The sequence below is a fragment of the Bombus huntii genome, chromosome 4 (assembly GCF_024542735.1).
Source record: "Bombus huntii isolate Logan2020A chromosome 4, iyBomHunt1.1, whole genome shotgun sequence".
Taxonomy (NCBI): Eukaryota; Metazoa; Arthropoda; class Insecta; order Hymenoptera; family Apidae; genus Bombus; species Bombus huntii.
Window position 1 is genome coordinate 7830029 of NC_066241.1, and position 19125 is coordinate 7849153.

General features: G+C 38.7%; 1 protein-coding gene across 5 annotated transcripts in view; it reads right to left on the minus strand.

The window, feature by feature from the left end:
• The window catches only part of LOC126865184 (TWiK family of potassium channels protein 7-like), a 364862-nt gene that overhangs the window by 37904 nt on the left and 307833 nt on the right, over positions 1-19125 (minus strand). The gene's annotated exons all lie outside the window — the stretch shown is intronic.

The following is a 19125-nucleotide window of genomic DNA, read 5'->3' on the forward strand; positions in this document are numbered from 1 at the left end:
ACAATCCAAGTTCAGACAGTCCAAACATTTCAGAGCGAAACAACGTGAAAATCTCGTCCGACGAATTCTAAGAAGTGGACCGCAGCTTTTTATTTGCATTCATAGGAAACGTGAAAGTGTAAAATTCCACGGAATGCACGAAGAACGTATAAAATATCCAGAGTATAGTGTCTTTGTATGATATTTGTATAGATATTTAACCGTATTCTCAAAAATATGAATTTCCTTAAAAATCCTTAGTCAACCAGAGAATAATTGGTAGACTGCAGATATTTATACAAAATTACATTTTTACGAATACAATTAAACAAAAGGAATCTAACCAGAGATTCGCTTTATCCACTTAGTATCGTAACGAGTACTCTGCTTCAGATATTTCGTATATTTTTATGCGTTATATGCAATGCGTGCATTCTTGTTCAAATTCCCCATATTTGCATAAAAATCCGCAGTCCAGTGATTTGAATAAAATTGCAAGACACGTAATATTGTAACGAGAAGTGTATCGTTACACAACTCGGTATGTTTTCGCGAACAAAAGAATATTTCGCATTGGAAGAGGACGGGTGACCAGACTAGTCGCAACTGAATGGATCGAGGGGTTAGGCGCCATCAATGCGGCGAGTCGCGAGAAAGGGGTGAGTTTATTTTCGCAGAGCCACGATATAACTTCCAGACCAACGGTGTATCTCGAGCATTAAGGAAGCATTCGCCTTGGAAGTTTATCGGGTCGTGGTTTCGATTCTTCGGTCCCTTTGGTTGTGTCGGTCCGACGCTGTTCTAGATTGAGACTGGCCGTGAACGGAATAAGAAACAGACGCGATATTTCTTCCTCGTCCCTTCTATTGTAACTCATTCTCCGTTTATGTTCACAACGACAAAAGTTCGACGAAAGAAGAGTCCGTGGCAAATTACGGCTAACGCTTCCGTCTAATAATATATTTTTATTTAGCCAATGAACTTTATACGAGAAGAACCGCGAACGAATGTGTTTTTCGTTTCCCCTCGTTTCTTTCTATTTCTTCCAGCGGAAATCCCTTGGAACTATGGCAGTAAACTTGTATATTGAATTTATACTTACTTCATAAGAGTCGTCATGAAATCATTGGTTTTTTTATTGTCCTATTCGGCTTGTTTTCCAAGCAAATATCGTACACTTACATACAGTGGCGAATAAAGGAAAGTCTAAATTTTATACCGTAAACGTTTTTACGGTTACCACGAACCGTAAACGAGGGTCATCCATGTCCGACGCGTTTTTCAGTGGGTAAGAAATCTTGGAAAAAATTCTTGGGAACCTTCTAAATTGAGATTAAAACACCAGTTACCCATCCTGCAACTTTTTTTACAAAGCAGATCAAACGTACGTTACCTGCTTGTATGCGAGGAACCCACACTCTTCACATTTGCTTGGATATAAAAAGGATCTCGGTTTGTGAAATAAACCTGATGCCTGGGAGTATGATTAGTAGACACTTTTAACAAACTTGATAATAGTTATCTATCCTAGTATTACATCTGTTTGCTGTTTTCCTCAATTACAATTTCATCTTGTAAAATTGTCCTATCTTTTCTTATCACCTACTTTTTCATTTTCTTCCGTCCGCCACTATACGCACCGACAAATGTCCAAGCATACAGAGAAAGCGTTGAAATTATTTTACAACGGTCATCTAGAAAAGATTCGTCTTTTTCAAACGTATCTTTATTCTCGTCAAAAATTTGCAAAAAGCAAAAAAAAAAAAAAAAAGAAGAAGAGAGATTACCAAACAGAATAGACAAACGGAATTACTACGAATCCTGACATTCGGCTTTCAGCGCAACGCATTTTCTGGCAGGTGTGTTCTATGAGTGCGCTCATAAACCCAGCGTCCGACGATAAAAATTTTTTAATCGGCGGAACCAGCTCGTAGAAAAAACGCATTTCGAACAGTGGTTATACGTCAACGTCGCCACAGGATTGCGTCATTGGCAGATTGGTTCATTTGGATCTACATCCGGTACTGATCTGCATTTGAAATGTCGCTTCGAAGCACCAGCTTCTCCCCGAACATATATTTTTCAGCCGCGGTTTTTAACAAACCCATTCATTTTTATTGTTCGGTCTTCCAATTACTTGGAGCTCGACATACGGTTTTATTAGCCGTCTATAAATTGGGGACACGGCCGATAATTCTCCTACCGAGTTCGAAATACGGATGAGTAAAAATCTGGGCCAGGCGACGTTTATACTTTTTACGCCTTTTATACTGATGCACACCGAGAATACGTTTCCGACTGTATCTGGAACGTGTAATTTCCAGATAATGTACTATCAATTTTCTAGCAGAATGACTATACTCTTGGATATTTCCAGCCTTTGGATATCGATCGATGAAACTATTGGTTGCTTGCAAAGTTCATACTGGAGTAATAAATAATATGCAAAGAAACATTTGAACGTCATCGTATTTAGTATAGCACCTATGTATGTACTAGTTAATTAGGTTCCAGTGTATTAAATATCGTGTCATTTAGAGGTACATTCACAAAAGATTGATACTGTGAAGATGAAAGGTAAAACCAGCTAGAAAAAGGCGCATAGTTGAAAAATAAGAGTAGGTAGAAATACCTTTTGTAGCCATCGTATGCAGCGTTTCTTTCACATAGAGTTGATTTAAGTTCTCAGGAGATACGATTAATCGAGCCATGTACTTTGTCGCGGAACGGCAAAGGTCAGGATTAAAAGTTGGGAAATTTCATGGATTCAGAAATTCGCGCAAAGTTTTTACAGCTTTTTTAAGGTAGAAGTTTTGAAGACCTCTTTCGATCTAAGGCCAAGTTATCTACGTTTGTCACCGAGCAGTTGGAATTAAATTACTCGAACTATTCAACTTTCACAGAAATTGTTAAACTCGAATGTTTCAACAAAATACTCTTATTGTTTGTCTCGATGAAATTATGGTTGACCGAATAACGATTCTATGAAAGTATTATAATTTCTAGACATTTGTTCGTTTCTAACGAAACGCGATTCAATTACGCAACATTCGATCAACCGTCTTTGAGTCTAGCTAGTTTAAACTTAGAATATCGTTTCCATGCAATAAAAGAAGAAACTTTTGAGAACCAAATTATGGCTTGGATATTCAAGTATAGGAACGTGGTAGGTATGGCGGAGGCGCTATTTTCCTGGGCGAAGGTGGAGATTACGGCTAATGTATTCCCTAGGGTGTACAAGTTCTACGTTCTCGCAGCCGCAGCCGTCGTCGTCCAGGACAAAGTTGTCGTTCGACCATGCCAACGAACCAGTGTGCCGTAACAATCGCCATTGCCATGTTAATGGCTGTAAACTCACGGTGCCGGTTCCACGTAGTCTCGTTCGACTTCTTCACCGTTGGCCGTGTGCAACTTCACAACCTTATTTGCGCTTCTTTTGAACGGCGAAAGCCGCGCAGGGTGGAGCCGAGCTAGTTCCCATGCAAATTCGATGGAAAGGCATGACACTTAATAAAGTAAGAATCTTTGTTTGTTGCTCGTTGCAGACAGAAAAATAAGCTTTTCATTTTTCGTTTGATCCTTCAGCGTCTTATCAAGTCTTTTTTAAAACTCTACGTACATATCAAACATTAAAAAAGAGTCACGTTACAAATACAAATTCTTTTCAACGATAATCGTATTACCTAACGTAATGAAATTGATGAATAAGAAAAGCTGCAGTTACGTTCATTTTGGTTTTTGACATTCAACATTCTAATTTAGACGAATTATAAATAAATTACTGTTACAATTTTGACAAGTAGTACGTTTAATTCCATAAAAACGAAAGATACCTCTATCGGAGGCTAATATCAGACGGTTGAGTAAACGGAACGAAAATTATTCAGACTCGGTGCTTGCCGTTTATCTCACCTAGGTGAACAATATCCGAAGCAAGTGGTGCTCTTTGAGTTGCTGGTGGCGTGAGATTGGCGTTCTTAGCGAGGTGCCGACAAGCAGCGAGAGATATTTCGTCGATACGTTTCGATGTTTCGCGGCCACGCCGAAACAACGCGACAGGAAACGAGAGTGAGAAACAGAAGGAACGAGAACGAAGGTGGATCTCGTTTTAATTCCAGGGGCTGACTGCCTCTTGCATATTCAGAAGTTTTGCGCCGAATGCCAGGCCGTTGTTATGCTAAGACCGTGAAGGCGGCCTGGTCGGCTCTTAGCATATTTCGACGATATTTCCGGCAGTATCGTATCCGTAGGACTTCCGGTGGTACTGTTGCTTACCGAATCTCACCTTGGAAGTTTCCTTCTCCTCTCAGTTTCACGCGCATTTGCATTATCAGCTTCAATTGCTACTCCTTTTCTTCCCTTTCAACCATTTGACCACGGCTACCACTTGAGGCGAAATTGATCGAAACGTTAGAAGTAAACGATAGCGGTATTTTGAAATTGCTCCGATATCGACATCGAATCGAATTTTTAACCGAAACGTATGAAACATAATGATGAAATTCTTTCCAATTTGTCATATATTTTATACTCGCGAGAGAAGCAAACATTTTACAAAAAAAAAAAAAAAAAAAAAAAATGGAAAAGTAAAAATTTGTATAGTTGTAATTTTGCGTAAAATCGAACTGAAAGCTCCTGGTGTAAAAAAACATGCCTGGTGCAATTCAATTAAAAGATCGATATTTTTTATACATTTTTGAAGTTACAGTCGAGGAATGTTTGTTTATTGTTAATTCTTCGCTTCTTGCCATACCTGGGATGAAACGACGTTATTTCTCCTCCGTTATATTTAAACTGAAACGTCGAATATGTCTGAATCACTCGAGTTTCATATTTATCTCTAACAAATAACCAACACTTCGAAAAATCTATAGAAACTATTAGAATGGGAACGCATATTTCGATCGTTCGAACATTTTAACGTTGAACGGACACGCTTATCGACAACACGTAATCTGCAGGATCCACTTTTATCCACTTTGAATTATTGCTTTTTTATTTGTCTTAATCAACGCTAACTATTCTTTCTATCGACGTCTATCAACGAAATTTTTTACGTTTTCTTACGTTTATGAATCCTCGAGACAAGATCGGAGAATAAAATTGGATTAAAGATATTTGGAATAATTCTTGTGCACGGTATACCGTACGTCTATCCTTCGAACGTATCGGTTCATTGTTTATGAATTTGTACGGCCATTGTTCGCTAATGCAGTTAAAAAAGTCAAGGGAAGGGTAGCGCCGTCTGTGCGAAACGTTAGGGGAAACTGGCCGGATTACACGGTAAAGTTTTTATGGGGAAGATTACACGAAGAAATAAAGCATTTAGATGGATGGTTAATGCGTCCGTTGGAATGCAGCTGTATCCACGAGGCTGCCTATTTTTGTAAAATATACTGTTATGGTATTACGCGGCAGTTGCTGGATTTGCTTGCAATAATTTTTATGGTATTATACAGGCTTGTGTGCCGTATAATACGGGCTATGATATTTATATCGATATCAGGAAACTTATCCTCGCGAGATTATTACGATATTTTATGGCCGTATAATTTGAGTTATTGCGTGCCCACTATATTCCGGTCTTACGTCCGCGGATTATAATGAATGATAGTTAAGTGTTCTCACGCGTACAGAAATTTTAACGAAGTTTAAATCAACCTACATATGTTGAAGTTAAAACGTATGCACAATGTTATATTTAACGTCTAACTGCAAACTACTTTTCCTTTTTCTTATAATTATCCTGTAGACTTTTACGCGTTTAGTGGAAATTTAGAGGTTCGATGCACGCACAGAATGCACATAGTACGCAAAAATGTATCAAATATGCGAAATGTAGTATTTGCCATATTTAGCAGGTAAAACAAATTTCTATTCAGGTTGCAGTTTTTAAATTCATTATTCATAAAACTCTCTGTTTGTGATATCAATAAAAAGGAGTATCTTTCTTGGAAACGGAATCGTAATAAACAATTTCAGGATAAGTTAACTTGGAAATTTATTAGAATTAAATAGCAACGCGTTTTCGCGCCAAGCGTTGTGCCACATTCTTTCGCGAGAAGTCCATGACATTAATCAAAGACGACTATCTTCATTTTCTACTCGTTTTCCTCTCTCCGACATCGTTCAACCCTATGGCAATTTTTCTACAAAGCAATGTTCGCCTGTCCTTCCATCTGTTTTAAAGCACTTGTTTGTTCAGGAACGTTATTCCCGTAAATTGTATTTTCATGATCGTCCATCAATTACTAAAGTAACTTGAAATTTATCGTTGGATTCCTTTAAAACGAGAGTGACAAACGTTTGCGGTTTCATTCGCCGATTGAAAAACAATCGATGCTGTATTTCGATAATTTATGATGCTATTACTATTGCATTATGATGGATGTGTATACTTGCAGTTTGTTCGTTTGTAACGATGGAACGATCGTATCGTTAATCTTTAGTCGTTAATTATTGACGAGTCACGAAAATTTCGATTCAACCCTCGATTAAAGAATCGTCCTTTCATCTTTTGCATATCCTGGAATTATATCAAATAAACTCGCGATATTGCTATGTTTCATGCGTGCGCACAGCGCGAAGGCGTTCCATTAAACTTCGATTTCTTCGGCAAACAAAGTTTATTTGCACCGTGCTTACAACAACGTTCTCGTCGTGCTGTTACAACTTTACCTATTCGTGTCTTTTTAGGAGCAAACAAAAGTTGGGAACCGAAGAGAGAACGACGAGCGGAGATATACGTAAAAAGGAGCGAAAAGAGAAAAAAAGATTGGGAAAAAAGGCGAACGTGTAGGAAAGGGAAGATCGAAAGAAATTTTCTTGTTCGTAGCTATCGAATAGTTGCGACAGAGGCGAGAAAAATCGCTAGGATCGCGCAAAATGCCACACGAACCGCGTACATTTTACGAGACAGAGTAGATTACAAGAAATATATTTCGAGGCCGTTCGTTTCATCTATTCTATGTAGAATTTACGAGGCGCGATCCTTTGGAAGAGGACGCGTAATCGGAAAGTTATCTACGGCTAGACACGTCGTAAAGAAAGAAGACGTTAAGGCGGCTGCGATAGAGAAGATGACGGGAGATAGGAAAGGGGAAACGAGATTAAAAAATATATCCTGCGAGATGCACAATTCCACTCTGGCAACGATCGATCATTCGTACATATTACCATTCCCGTTGCCGAAGTATAGAAAGAGAAAGAGGAAATCCATCTTCTCGTGGCATTTGACGTTGACGTCGACGGATATGTACTACTATCACCACGACGCTAGACGAAGATCCTGAAATACTTTGCCACCACGCGAATGGAAAATAAAAGTGTCAACGTTTTCGGAATGGTCAGCGTGTCACGGGTTTCATTATGTTTTATTACATTTATTCGCTAGCTTCTCGCGCGTCGACGTTTTCTCATAGTAGAGTATCTGACTATAAAGAGCGATTTCCCCTTTGATCAATGGTCTATAGCTGTGGAGATACGCGTGGAGAATGAGAGACGATTTTACGAATGTCGGAGAAATTTTGATAGACAATCGATGTTACCTTTGGCGATTCTATCGTGAGCCAATAGTCAGCGTAGATAAAACAAATATTAATTCTAGGATTTTTCATTTAAGAGCTTTTGTTTCATCAGAGTGTACGATTCCTTTCCAGTATTCGATCGTCTATTTTTCGTACGCGTTGACAAACTTCATATTTTTACCACGAAGAGCTGGTTTTCGTGTCTTTGCTTTTACCTTTAGATCGATTCTTTCGAAAGAGCAACGTGCGGCTCATTCACTAGCTTTTATCTCACGTTCCAGGGAAGAAATTTTTGATGTTTTCGGATACAGGACGTGCCCTTTCACGAAGTACCTTTCGATCGGAAGTAAATTTCGATCTATTCATTTTTCAAGAAATCGATACATATTCTAATTCTTCGTAATTTCCTTCGTAATTTCATCGTACCGCTATATCGAGGATGATAACGCTGCAACTTGTAACACGATTAGGATATACAATTATTTTCATTAGCTGTAAGAAGAAAGAAAGCGTTTGGAATTACGCGGAACGTCTATCGGCGCACGTAAAATCGGAGATCGGTTAGAATCCGCGGTTGTATCGCTTCGTTGCAGGTGCCAGAGAAAATAGAAAATGAAAATAGCAATTTTACGGTAGCGAGGGGTGAAAGAATGGGGGAAAGGATAGTGTAGAGAACGTCTGAAGAAGCTGACGTGCCGCAATACCTGAAAGACAAGAAGCGAACCGAACAGTGCACGAAAGAAAAAGTAAGAAAAAGAATGAGCAAAGACGAGAAGGAGACAGGCGTGATTCGAATCCAACGAAACACGAAAAGAAGGAGCGAAAGACCTCTTTGCCATCTCGAGACTTCTCAACGATCCCTTCAAACTCCTTTCTCTTCCCTTTACCTACTTCGTTCCAGTTTTATCGAACTTGATTAATGCTCGCGATACGAAACAAAGGAACGAAGCAATAATAATCAAGTGTTTTAAACGTACATAATACCAATTACTTTTTATCGTTATATTTCCCTTTTCCTTCAAACAAACCACTGTTTGAAGTTATTAAACAGATACAGAGCTTTTTCGTTATTTTTATTAGATTTTTATACGCAAAACGAACTATCTCGCCTAAAATCTCGAAATAAATCTTTCCACTCTTGGAAAATCTTGGAAATTTTAGCTCGATTCCTCCTCGTTTTGTTCGTGCAAACTCGCGATTCTTTCTTAAGCACTCGATACTTCTCAATTTCCCCATCCTATTCTCTTAATTCGTAGTTTTCGTTCTTTTATAGAGCGTTGACTATTTTCCAATTCTTCGTCGCTATTGAGTTTTCCACGGTACAGGCGATACCGGGCCAAGCACCGATTTGCAATATTGAAGTGCGATCAGCCGTGTTGAGAAAAGGCATGGTTTACAGAGGCGGGCAACGGAAACAAAAGAGGTCGACAAGCTAACGTGGCCCGAAACGAAGAACGAAATTGCGATTAGTCTGCGACCTCTTCTCGTCTAGCAATCCATTAGCGAGTCGCGGAAAAGTCGAAAGTCCCGGTCGTCTTAGGACGCCTCGAGTCCTCTGATTAAAATTCGCGATACTGCCGGGTATGAAAAGCTGCCTTTGGTCTTCTCGCGAACGCGTGACTCGATCCTCGGTGGTCGACGCCGTCGACATCGTCGGCACCTCCGCTGGCGTTGCGTTCCTGGCATCGTGTTTCCATCGTCGTTCTCACAATGTCTCGCCTACTACGTCCCTTTCGTTTTCTATTCCCGCGTTCTTTCGAAGTGAAACGCACGGGTCGACGGGAAACGCGGAAAGAAATTATACTGCCAGTGCAAAATGCTAGTGTCCCTGACAAAAAGAATGGGAGTAAAGAGGAAAAAGTGGGACGTGCTGCAGAAGAAGCTGGGATACGCGAGCCAAAAAGGTCAACAAGAATACGGCGACTACTTTGATGGCGAACAGGGTAACGAAAGAACGGAGATTACGATGACGCGAAAGTAACCACGCAAGATGATTAATGGACTTTTCCTTCGACTATCGTTTCTTCGGAGATCGTCCAGGACGAAAGGGACTGGTCACGATAAAACCTGAAATCGCGCGGATCGCAGCTATTCTATGCCCGACAAGCAACACGGCTGATTGCGACTAAAATATTTCTAGAAAATATTTTCGCGTGGAATATTTCGAGAAGAAAATGTAAGCCCTTTCTTTCTTCGTTTTGCGTTGTTGGGAGAAACAACTTATAAGAGAAAAATATTTCGGTACACATACATATGCATCACCGGGATTTTTCGAGGGTCCGAAAGTTTTGCTAGAGCCACAAGGAATTTCGCTTAAATTCGACGTACTTGGTTGGAAGGAAATTCTATCCCTGTGTCGTTAGTTCTTAAATTCATAGCCGTTGATTATAATTGAAATTCGCTTTGGAATATTTATTTCAGAGTAAAATGTTTGTTTACGCGAAATAAAGTATTTTTTGAAAATTGGATACTGTCAAACAGTTTTCAATAGAAGTGCTTGAAATTCTATGTTAGAGAACGTGCACGTGAAGTAGACACAGTGAAAAAAATACATGAATAGGTGATGCTCGAGCTTAGAGAGGATAAAATCCTGCTGGATCCGCGAAAGCTGAAGTATTTTACGCTTTGGATCCCTCGGTCACTCTGACATTCGATTTAGATTTTTCCAGCTAATAGTAATTTACTATCAACCAAATACAATATTATATTACACCCTGAAAATCGAACAACTTCGAACGTGTCCTATTTCGTCGTATCAGTTCAATTACATTAACACGTACTACACTTTTTATTAACATATTTTTTACCATAACATTAGGTGGTCCGAAAAATTCCTTTCATTTTACAAGGAAATAATAGACGCAGAATATTTTTTGTTTTATATTAGTTTATTGAATTATATACGAACATAATAATAGAAATATAACGAAATGGATCAATTCAATAAAACAATAGATGAACAACAATTTCTGTTTTACATCATCAGCCCATAAAACGAAAGAAACTTTTGGGACAACCTAATATCTACAAGTTGCTCTCTTCTGTAGTTCTCAGTTTATATCTCTTCCTATCGAATCTAACGAAATGTTACGTTCAAAAAAATAACAAAAGGGATCGCTCTGCCAGTAAAATTCGAGTAAATCGAGAACTTCGTAGGATCTATCGACAATAGCTTTTACTTCCATGAAAATATCAATTTTGCAGATAAACACGTGGTAGATCTTTGGGACTTTGTCATGCACGTGCCATTGACGAAAAGGATGAGATATTTGATCCTGAAAATTCCATTTCGAGAATCCTCGCCGATAAAGTGGACTAAGAATACGGAATAAGTGATATGCAACGAGTATCTTACGACGGGGATAAAAATCGAGTTTGATCCTCCGGATCTGTATACTTCGCCTCTTGGTCCTGGTCCAGCAGCACCGCTCAGACTATTTTCTGACTACGTAAGTCTAGACTATAAAGAGGTAATCGACGAAATATTCATACGGCTTTGTATCGACAAGTACAAACGGATGATTTCGATTTCAGAAACTTTTTACGTTATTAAATTATATATAATATGCATATTATACAGAACACTTTGAAATCTCATTATATCGTAACGAGGAAGGGATTATATCGATAAAAATTGAAAGGAATCTGTAAATGAATATAAAGGTTAAAAGTAATTTATTGACACAGCTCTGCCTTTTCTCAGTGTTCCGAAAACATCTGTTTTATTTTGCAATAATTTTTACGCGACTTGTACAAATGGTTAGAAAAAGTATCGGCACACTACTGTATTTATTATATCCTTCGCAGACTAATTAATTAGGCCAGAGAATATTAAATTTCACGTAATTTCGTAGTTGTTTCTATACGATTACAAAAATTTGATGCTATGGAAATGAAATATAGAAAAATATGAAATATGAGAAATATGAAAATGAACGCTTCGTTGAAAAATAAGGTTGCATATCGATACCGTTTGTAGCCTCTGTCCGCTACCATAATCACTGGCAAGCAAAATCATACGAACGTGACACCAGCCGCGAAAACATTTAGACTCGATCATCTTATAATTGAAGAAGGTATCGATATAACATGTTGCAAAAATTGCTACACGATTCTATGTAACATGATTTGATAAGCTTAGCATGGCTTCCAGAGGAGGGTCGACTGTAAAACAGTGCGAGAAGTAACAGCGTTAAGCGTATCTTGCAATCGCTAATTACGTGATATCGAAGTCTCTCAAAATTCGAAATTGAAATGGACAAAACTTTGAAAGACATGAATAGCACGAAACATAGCGAGTAAGATGGGAACGAAGACGTGTTTAAAGAACAAACCCGGTCTTCGTAGCCGTTTACAACGCCAGGGGCCTGTTTGCCTGACTATGCGCCTTTAATGGAATGTCAACTTCCCGCCGTCGAAATCTTTTTGTGAACCGAAAACTGGCTTTCCTTCGGGTCTCGAATAATTATGGAAAATTCTCAGTACCACGAGAAACGAAATGTTTCGCCCGGATGCATCGTGGGTGCGGCTCGTCTTGCGTACCGCGGATCGATAAAGTGTCTGAATGAGACCGTCACCGGAAATAGCACGATGAAACATTGTTTACGCTTGGCAATTGTTTCACAGGTTGATCGATCGTTGGAAATTCGAAGAGCAGGATAATTAGCGCTTTAAATGGCGCGTAAATATCGTGAGAGTAATTTTCAAAAGTAAACTTATAATTTAGATAAATGCGTGTCGTAATTCGTATCGCGAGGTAAAGTACGAGCGACTTCGCTCATTGGAATACATTGTGTACCGCGTGAATTTCTCAGAATAAAAAATTATGAATAGTTTGCGTTATGTTTGTACACGTAATACTTTTGATTTATCATCGTGTTCTATTAACTCGCCACTTGTCAACGAACAACGTAATCATTTTTTCAAATGCGTCTTATTTTTTCATTCGACTTCACCGTGATACTTTTTAGCGATTCGTAAGAAATTTACCGGATCCAAACTCGTTGCAGCGGTTCCTTCAGCCGGATGAAAAATCGGGTAATTGCAGAAGTTATGGCGAAAGTAACGTGGAAGCAACGGCATAATCATACGCGCTGTGAATCGTATCAAAACTTTATTTATTAAACAGACTTATAAGTTCTCGTTATGAGACTCGCTTTGTATCGTTTCATAGGCAGCCACTCGTCGTTGGGACACGGAAAACGATCGAGTTTTTCGAGTAGAGCAGCAACCAATTAAAAAGTTCGTTACTCTGAGCGAAGACGACACCGTGGCGGCCCCCGTCAACGAAAACTTTTCCCGGGAAAAGTAGGAGTTACTTTAGCGATGGCTGCCGGCTATGCGACAAATAACACCGACTATGTTCCCGCTCAACTGTTCTCGAGGACATAATTAATTGCTACACGCAAATACAAATTGCTCTGTTTCGTTTATTCCGTTTATCCTTCCCTTTATCAACCAGCTCATGCACTTAACGCAATTTTTCGCACGAACGACGCGTACCTTTTGCCAGAACATTTAGTTTATCGTACTTTCATAATGAAATCTTTAATTTCATAAGCGTTTTAAAAGTAGTTTATCTACGCGCTGACATTTTAAGAAGATTAAAATATGGTTGAAACTCGAGAAAAACTGCATGAAACATACAGGGTGTCTCAGGTTCTTTGCACGAGGTAGTAATAGCATATTCTACGAGTAAAGATAAGAAAAAAAAAAAAAAAAAGGAAGAAAATAAATAAAGTCGTTTTAAGCGCAGGTTTGTCAAGTTTCTTGAATGCGGTCGTACGTATTACGCGAGTCCTAGCTCATCCAGAGAATGTACCGTGTCTATCTCCAACCTTTTTCATCGGCCATCAGGCGCCAGATTTCAACGTACTATCACCGAAAAGCACTCGATGCTGTTCTCGCGAACCTCGGTGAATAGCTTTTTTGTCGAACTGATTTAATCATATCCGGCACAGCAGACAGGTTTATTGGTATTAATAATACATACACGCTGGACATTACTTCCTACGTGTAAAGCTTGCAAGTTCACTTCTGGCACCTAGAAATATTAGCTACGTACATATCAAGACCGATATTTCCAAACCCCCCAAGTAAACAGAGTACGTGTTAAGTTATGAGCTTTCAAAATGGAAAAGGAAAATATTTATCGCGTCTCGGAATAGTTGTACGCAGTGGGAATAAAGGTTTTTCACAATAAATGTAACGTGATTTCCCATTTTCAATTTCACGTTACCCATGACTTGGCACGCACGATACAAACTTGTTAACTCTATGGTGCACGTGTCAAGCCTGATAGGTTTATTACTCGTCTCTCCTCGGTTATTATTTTATCGGTCTTCGTGTGGAAAATAACCGTCAAAATACAAAGATATATATTTTTTTATTAGTATTAACTGTTCAATACATTCGAGTAAAAGGGTGTAGTTAGAGCAATGCACATTTCGTATCATAAAACAAAACGACATAGGCCTCTCAGGCTCAACGTGTGTTCTATAAGATTAAATATGTTTTATCGACGTTATACTGTATCGGAATCTCGCAGGAAGCGACGCTCGTTTCGACCATTATACTTGCGCTCGAGCAGGTCGATGCAAAATTCCACGATGCCCACAGTAATTAACTGGAAGGTATTGAAAAAGTTAGAAGAGAAAGAGACAAACTACGGCCGGACACCATTGCTGACAAGAAGTTGAGTGGTTTCCGGTACAGGAAGGTGGCGGACATGAACGAAAGTAGAGCCGATAAGTTGGAGAATTCTGGAAACGAATTAATTTCCTGTGACGTTTCCTTTTTCAGTAAATTGTTCCTAGACTACTTCCGCTTGCTTCTCTGCGATTTGCAACCGTCATGACGAAGATAGACTGGAATTTAATTCTTAAATACTTTTCCTCTTGATGCTTATGTTTGTTCGCCATGTATATGTTTGAAAATGCATATTTAAATTTACGATCTCATAGGTGTCATAGATTTGCCTGAGGTCTGTAACGTAACGAGTATTTATAACTGTATTTATAACTCTACTCTTGGGGGGTCTGGAAATTCAAAGGCGAGATAACGTGTTTATAATTAATGTGATGACTATGCAGCATTTGGGTATAGATAATACAAACCTACGCTGCACCTTTACTCTAAGCGACCTAGTATATCGGTGCTACTTATTTATTTATTTATTTTATTGCTTCTAAATATTGCTGCCGAATGCGACTACTAAGTTGACTCTTTTCATTTGGAAAACAGGAAATAAAGATAGCGAAGTTAGGAGTTATACAAAAGATCGACAAAAGATTAAAAGATGATCTATAGCCAGAGAAAAGGATAAAAAGAAAGGAATAGGAGTTGAGAGCAGAAAGAGAAAAAAATTGAAGAGTCGTTTAAAGGAAGCTGAATGAGAAGGAAGGAAGAAAAAGAGAAAAGAGTAAATTAGAGGCAATGGAAATAAAAGAATTTACGAACTGATGCAAAGGGGGTAGTCGGATGAAACGCTTGGCTAACATCAGAAAGTCATTAATGAATCTTTGACAATGTGAATCTTTAATGTTTTAAAACTGACTTCGAAAATCGGAAATTTTACATGTTTCCATTAATAACGTTTGTAGATAGTAGGTGTTAAAAATGGACACGTCGAAGCAACATTTATCAAACGTTTTTAAATGGAATAAGTTTTTAAATTTTTGTTCCGGCGATTTTGAACGCTGCGTATAGTCATTGAAATTTGTTTTATACGTGCCATGTTGGTTTACGGTATGTTGCAAATCCCGATCACGGTGGAAAAATTCGGTTTTGAAATATAAAGTCTGAAAAGGCTCGTAAACACGAATTGCGTGATTGCGAAACTAAAATTTGTTGGCGAAACAACTGGTAGACGTATTTGAAAAAAATGGTAGATATTTTTGAATTGGTCGTAGATCGGAATGAAACTGTTCTTCGTCGAAACAAACCTACGAAAACAAGCTGAGTTCGAATAGCAATGGATATCTGTAAAAGAGATGCTCGATTGAGAAATTGAATGGGAAAACAAGGCGATACGCGATAAATCGTGAAAATACGAAACTGAAACATTTATAAAAGATAAGAATTTATATTTTGCCATACCTGTATCCCATCTCCGCTTTAGATCAAAAGCTTCGATAAAAATTATTTGAACGATAAAGCGTTCTCTTTTGTTTCTGCATGATTTATGATCATCGATAATTTATTTCGCTTCATCCACCATATTGATCATTCCAAGTTTAATGTTCCACAAAACATCCTTTTTTTCTATTGCAATAGTGCAATTTATTGCAAGTATCCAGAATTGAATCAATTCTGTCTTCAACGATTTATCTATCATAATTAATTTAAAAAATGGATATCATATTATAAACGAAAGAAATAAATATCGCATATTATCTATATACGATTCCGAATTTCGGCCAAGTACATAGCTAATTGTACAAAAAAATCCTCTTCATTTGACCATCAAACCTATGCGTTAAATGAACAGCCATCCCAACAACGTAAAAAGGCTGAAAACAAAAAAAGAACGAGCACGTTTTCAATGACTCAATACCCAGCGACTACAAAAACGATAGTTCTCGCCGGGATTTCACGGCACAGAACCCATTCAGCTTCAATCACCTCTCGGTGCAACAAAAATCTACGCTTTTTAAAACGCGAATCATTCAGTGTGCAGGTTATACGTATTTTAAAGTCGACCGGACCCCGCCGCCCCGCCAATCTCTAAAGAACACCTTCCCTTCGCCAAATGGCATTCGAACGTTAATTCGATGCTAACGGACATCACGCTAACGATTAAACCAAACATGGTATAAATTTCATCAGGCTCGCACTACCGTTCCTAAACAACCATCGAATCGATACCGACACATATCGATGATGTTTCAACAACTGCGCGAGAAATATCGGAAGATATCGTAACTTTCGGATTACTGATATCAATTTTCAATACGAATGTTTTCCGAGCAATAGCAAACCGATACAAACATCGAGTCAATATGTATAGTTGATACTTCATGGAAGTATCGATATCTCTGTTTATTACCTAACAAAATTATCGATACTTTATGTATTGGTTTGATGCTTTACAACAGCGATTTCCAATTTTTTTCATCTCACGACACGCGTAATTTCCGTGGTAGACCAAAAGGTATATCATATTTGGTTCAAGATGACACATTCACGCCGGATAGCTATTATTATTATTGTTTGACAATCCGAGGGGAAAAGAGGTCAGTGCTCTTAACTAAATAGTCAGATATTACATGTTTGAAAAATATTTGAGCCCCGATTGAAAATCATGGCTTGATAAAATCGCAAATACTCGAATTTGATATTTCAGGACGCTGATATTGATATGTGTCAGATATTGCCTCGAAAGTATGGATACTACAAAAACCTTTTCAATTGATTGACACTTCTGAACAGTAGCATATGATGCTGCACCGATAAAAGTTTTAATTACATCGCGTATTATCGAATTTTCGTCGTGAAAGAAATCGCCAATACATTAAAAAAAAAAAAAAAAAAAGAAAAGAAAAAAAAAGAAGAAAAGAAGAAAATGAGAGACATATGGCTACAGGAAGAATAATTTGATAAGCTGTTCCGTATCCTACCTGATTATTGCTGCGCGCACGCTTCACTCATTTCGCGACTCTTTTATTTACTTTTCCCTCTTGTTCCTCCTGCTCCCTCTCTTTCTCTCCCCTTTTTTGCAATATCCACAAAACTCATAGACTTCCAATCTGTTTCAGTAATAACCAGAGTAAACGATCGGACGTGACGTCACTCGGTTCGAACGCCGGCAAGTCGAACGATTTGGAATTGTCGGTTTGCGTATATGTATGCCGAGTATTCTGACATGTAAAGCGGACAACAGTAGTCCAGTCCACGGCACGGCCATTACACGTTAATGTTGGACTTTGTTTGCCTTGAAAATTGATGCTCGCTATACCGGCCTCTGGTTCACCCTTTCGACCTCGTAACCACCGACTCTTGTTGCTTCTATCCTATTTTTTTCTCCTGCCTCCATCCCCGTATCCCTTCGCCGCATGTCTGTCGCGTTTTCCGCGCGCGAAACCGATACGTTTTATCAGGAATCGTTCGAATGTAAAATTCTCTGTCGTTTCATTTTGTATTTACGAGAGAGCGTGTTACCTTCAAACAGAGATATCATCCGCGAAATCTCGATGCTCGCTGTTTCGATCGATGTCAAGACCGATCTGACGCGTCGAAATTTTTTCGCCCTTATGTTTTAATGTAGCTTCCGATTGCAAATTATACTTCATTTTTAACGGAATGCGCGCAACGTTACGTACACCGTGGCTACGTTATTTCCGAATTTTGTGGACTCGTAAATCTCGCTTACGTTCGTTCGGAGCGTGTCAAGAATTAACTTACATAAATACGGGGACTTATATTGGCTTGGCAACTAAGTGACTGCCAACCCTAATATCGCCTAATGACAAAATCCGCAATCACTTAGTTGCCAACCTAATATTTCCAGATAAAAGATTTAACACGTTGATTATCATATCGTGATGTTTTTTTTTTAGGATAATCAAAATAGGATAAGTTTCACGGACTAAACAATTTTCAATGCGACGAATGACTTAGATAACATTGTCGGTGTAATGTTTGGCTAAAATTAGACGTTTCACGGTGTAGGAATCTATTGTTACAACAAAATATATAAAATTGGCGTGGCAGTCAATGTCTTTATCTATTAGGGATCAAGAAATACGTAATACGCGAGATCATAATACTATACATATTTCAACTTCTTTAACCTCCTAACCTACGATTTACGTTCGAGAATTTTGGGCCGAAAACGTAAACAAGCTATTATACAGGGTGGTTGGTAACTGGTGGTACAAGCGGAAAGGGGGTGATTCTACGCGAAAAAAGAAGTCGAAAATATAGAATCACCCCTTTTCCGCTTGTACCAGCAGTTACCAACCACCCTGTATATTATATTTGGCCCGATCATCGTACTGCGGGCTATGCCCGTAATATTTACGTTTGGTCCGATTATCTACTACAGGCTGTGCCCGTAATATATACGCTCGGCCCGATCATCGTACCACGGGCTATGCCCGTAGTTGTAGGTTAAGGGGTTAAATCTCGCGCAATTGAACAATCTAGACAGAAGAAACAGTGGCAAAAAATACTATTTGCAAAGGGATCCCTAAAATTACTTTTCACAGCCATTAGGTTAGAGAAACAGATCTGAATAACGTAAATCGATCGGAGAAAAATTACGAACGAAACGTTGCGTCAACAAATCTTTGGCCCTTAATGTGTCAAGCGACGATACGCAGAAATTGTGCAAGGTAAGATACTTCGTCATTTGCGAATTTTGGAATCGCGATGTTGCCTTTGCATCTTGGGTTTGCAACTCTCGCTGCTCGATCAATGTTCTGATTTTTATCCCGCGCAGTACTTTGACCTGATGTAATTTCGCTTAGCTACCGTCAGACTCGAAACGTTTTATAGGTGAACAGTAAAAGATTTTACAACAGAGCCGTGCGATAAGGAATCGGCTTGCGTTTAAATTTGCTTTGTCAGATTTATAGCGTACCGTATCTTCGTACTCTGCTAATTTAAATCTGCGCCGTGG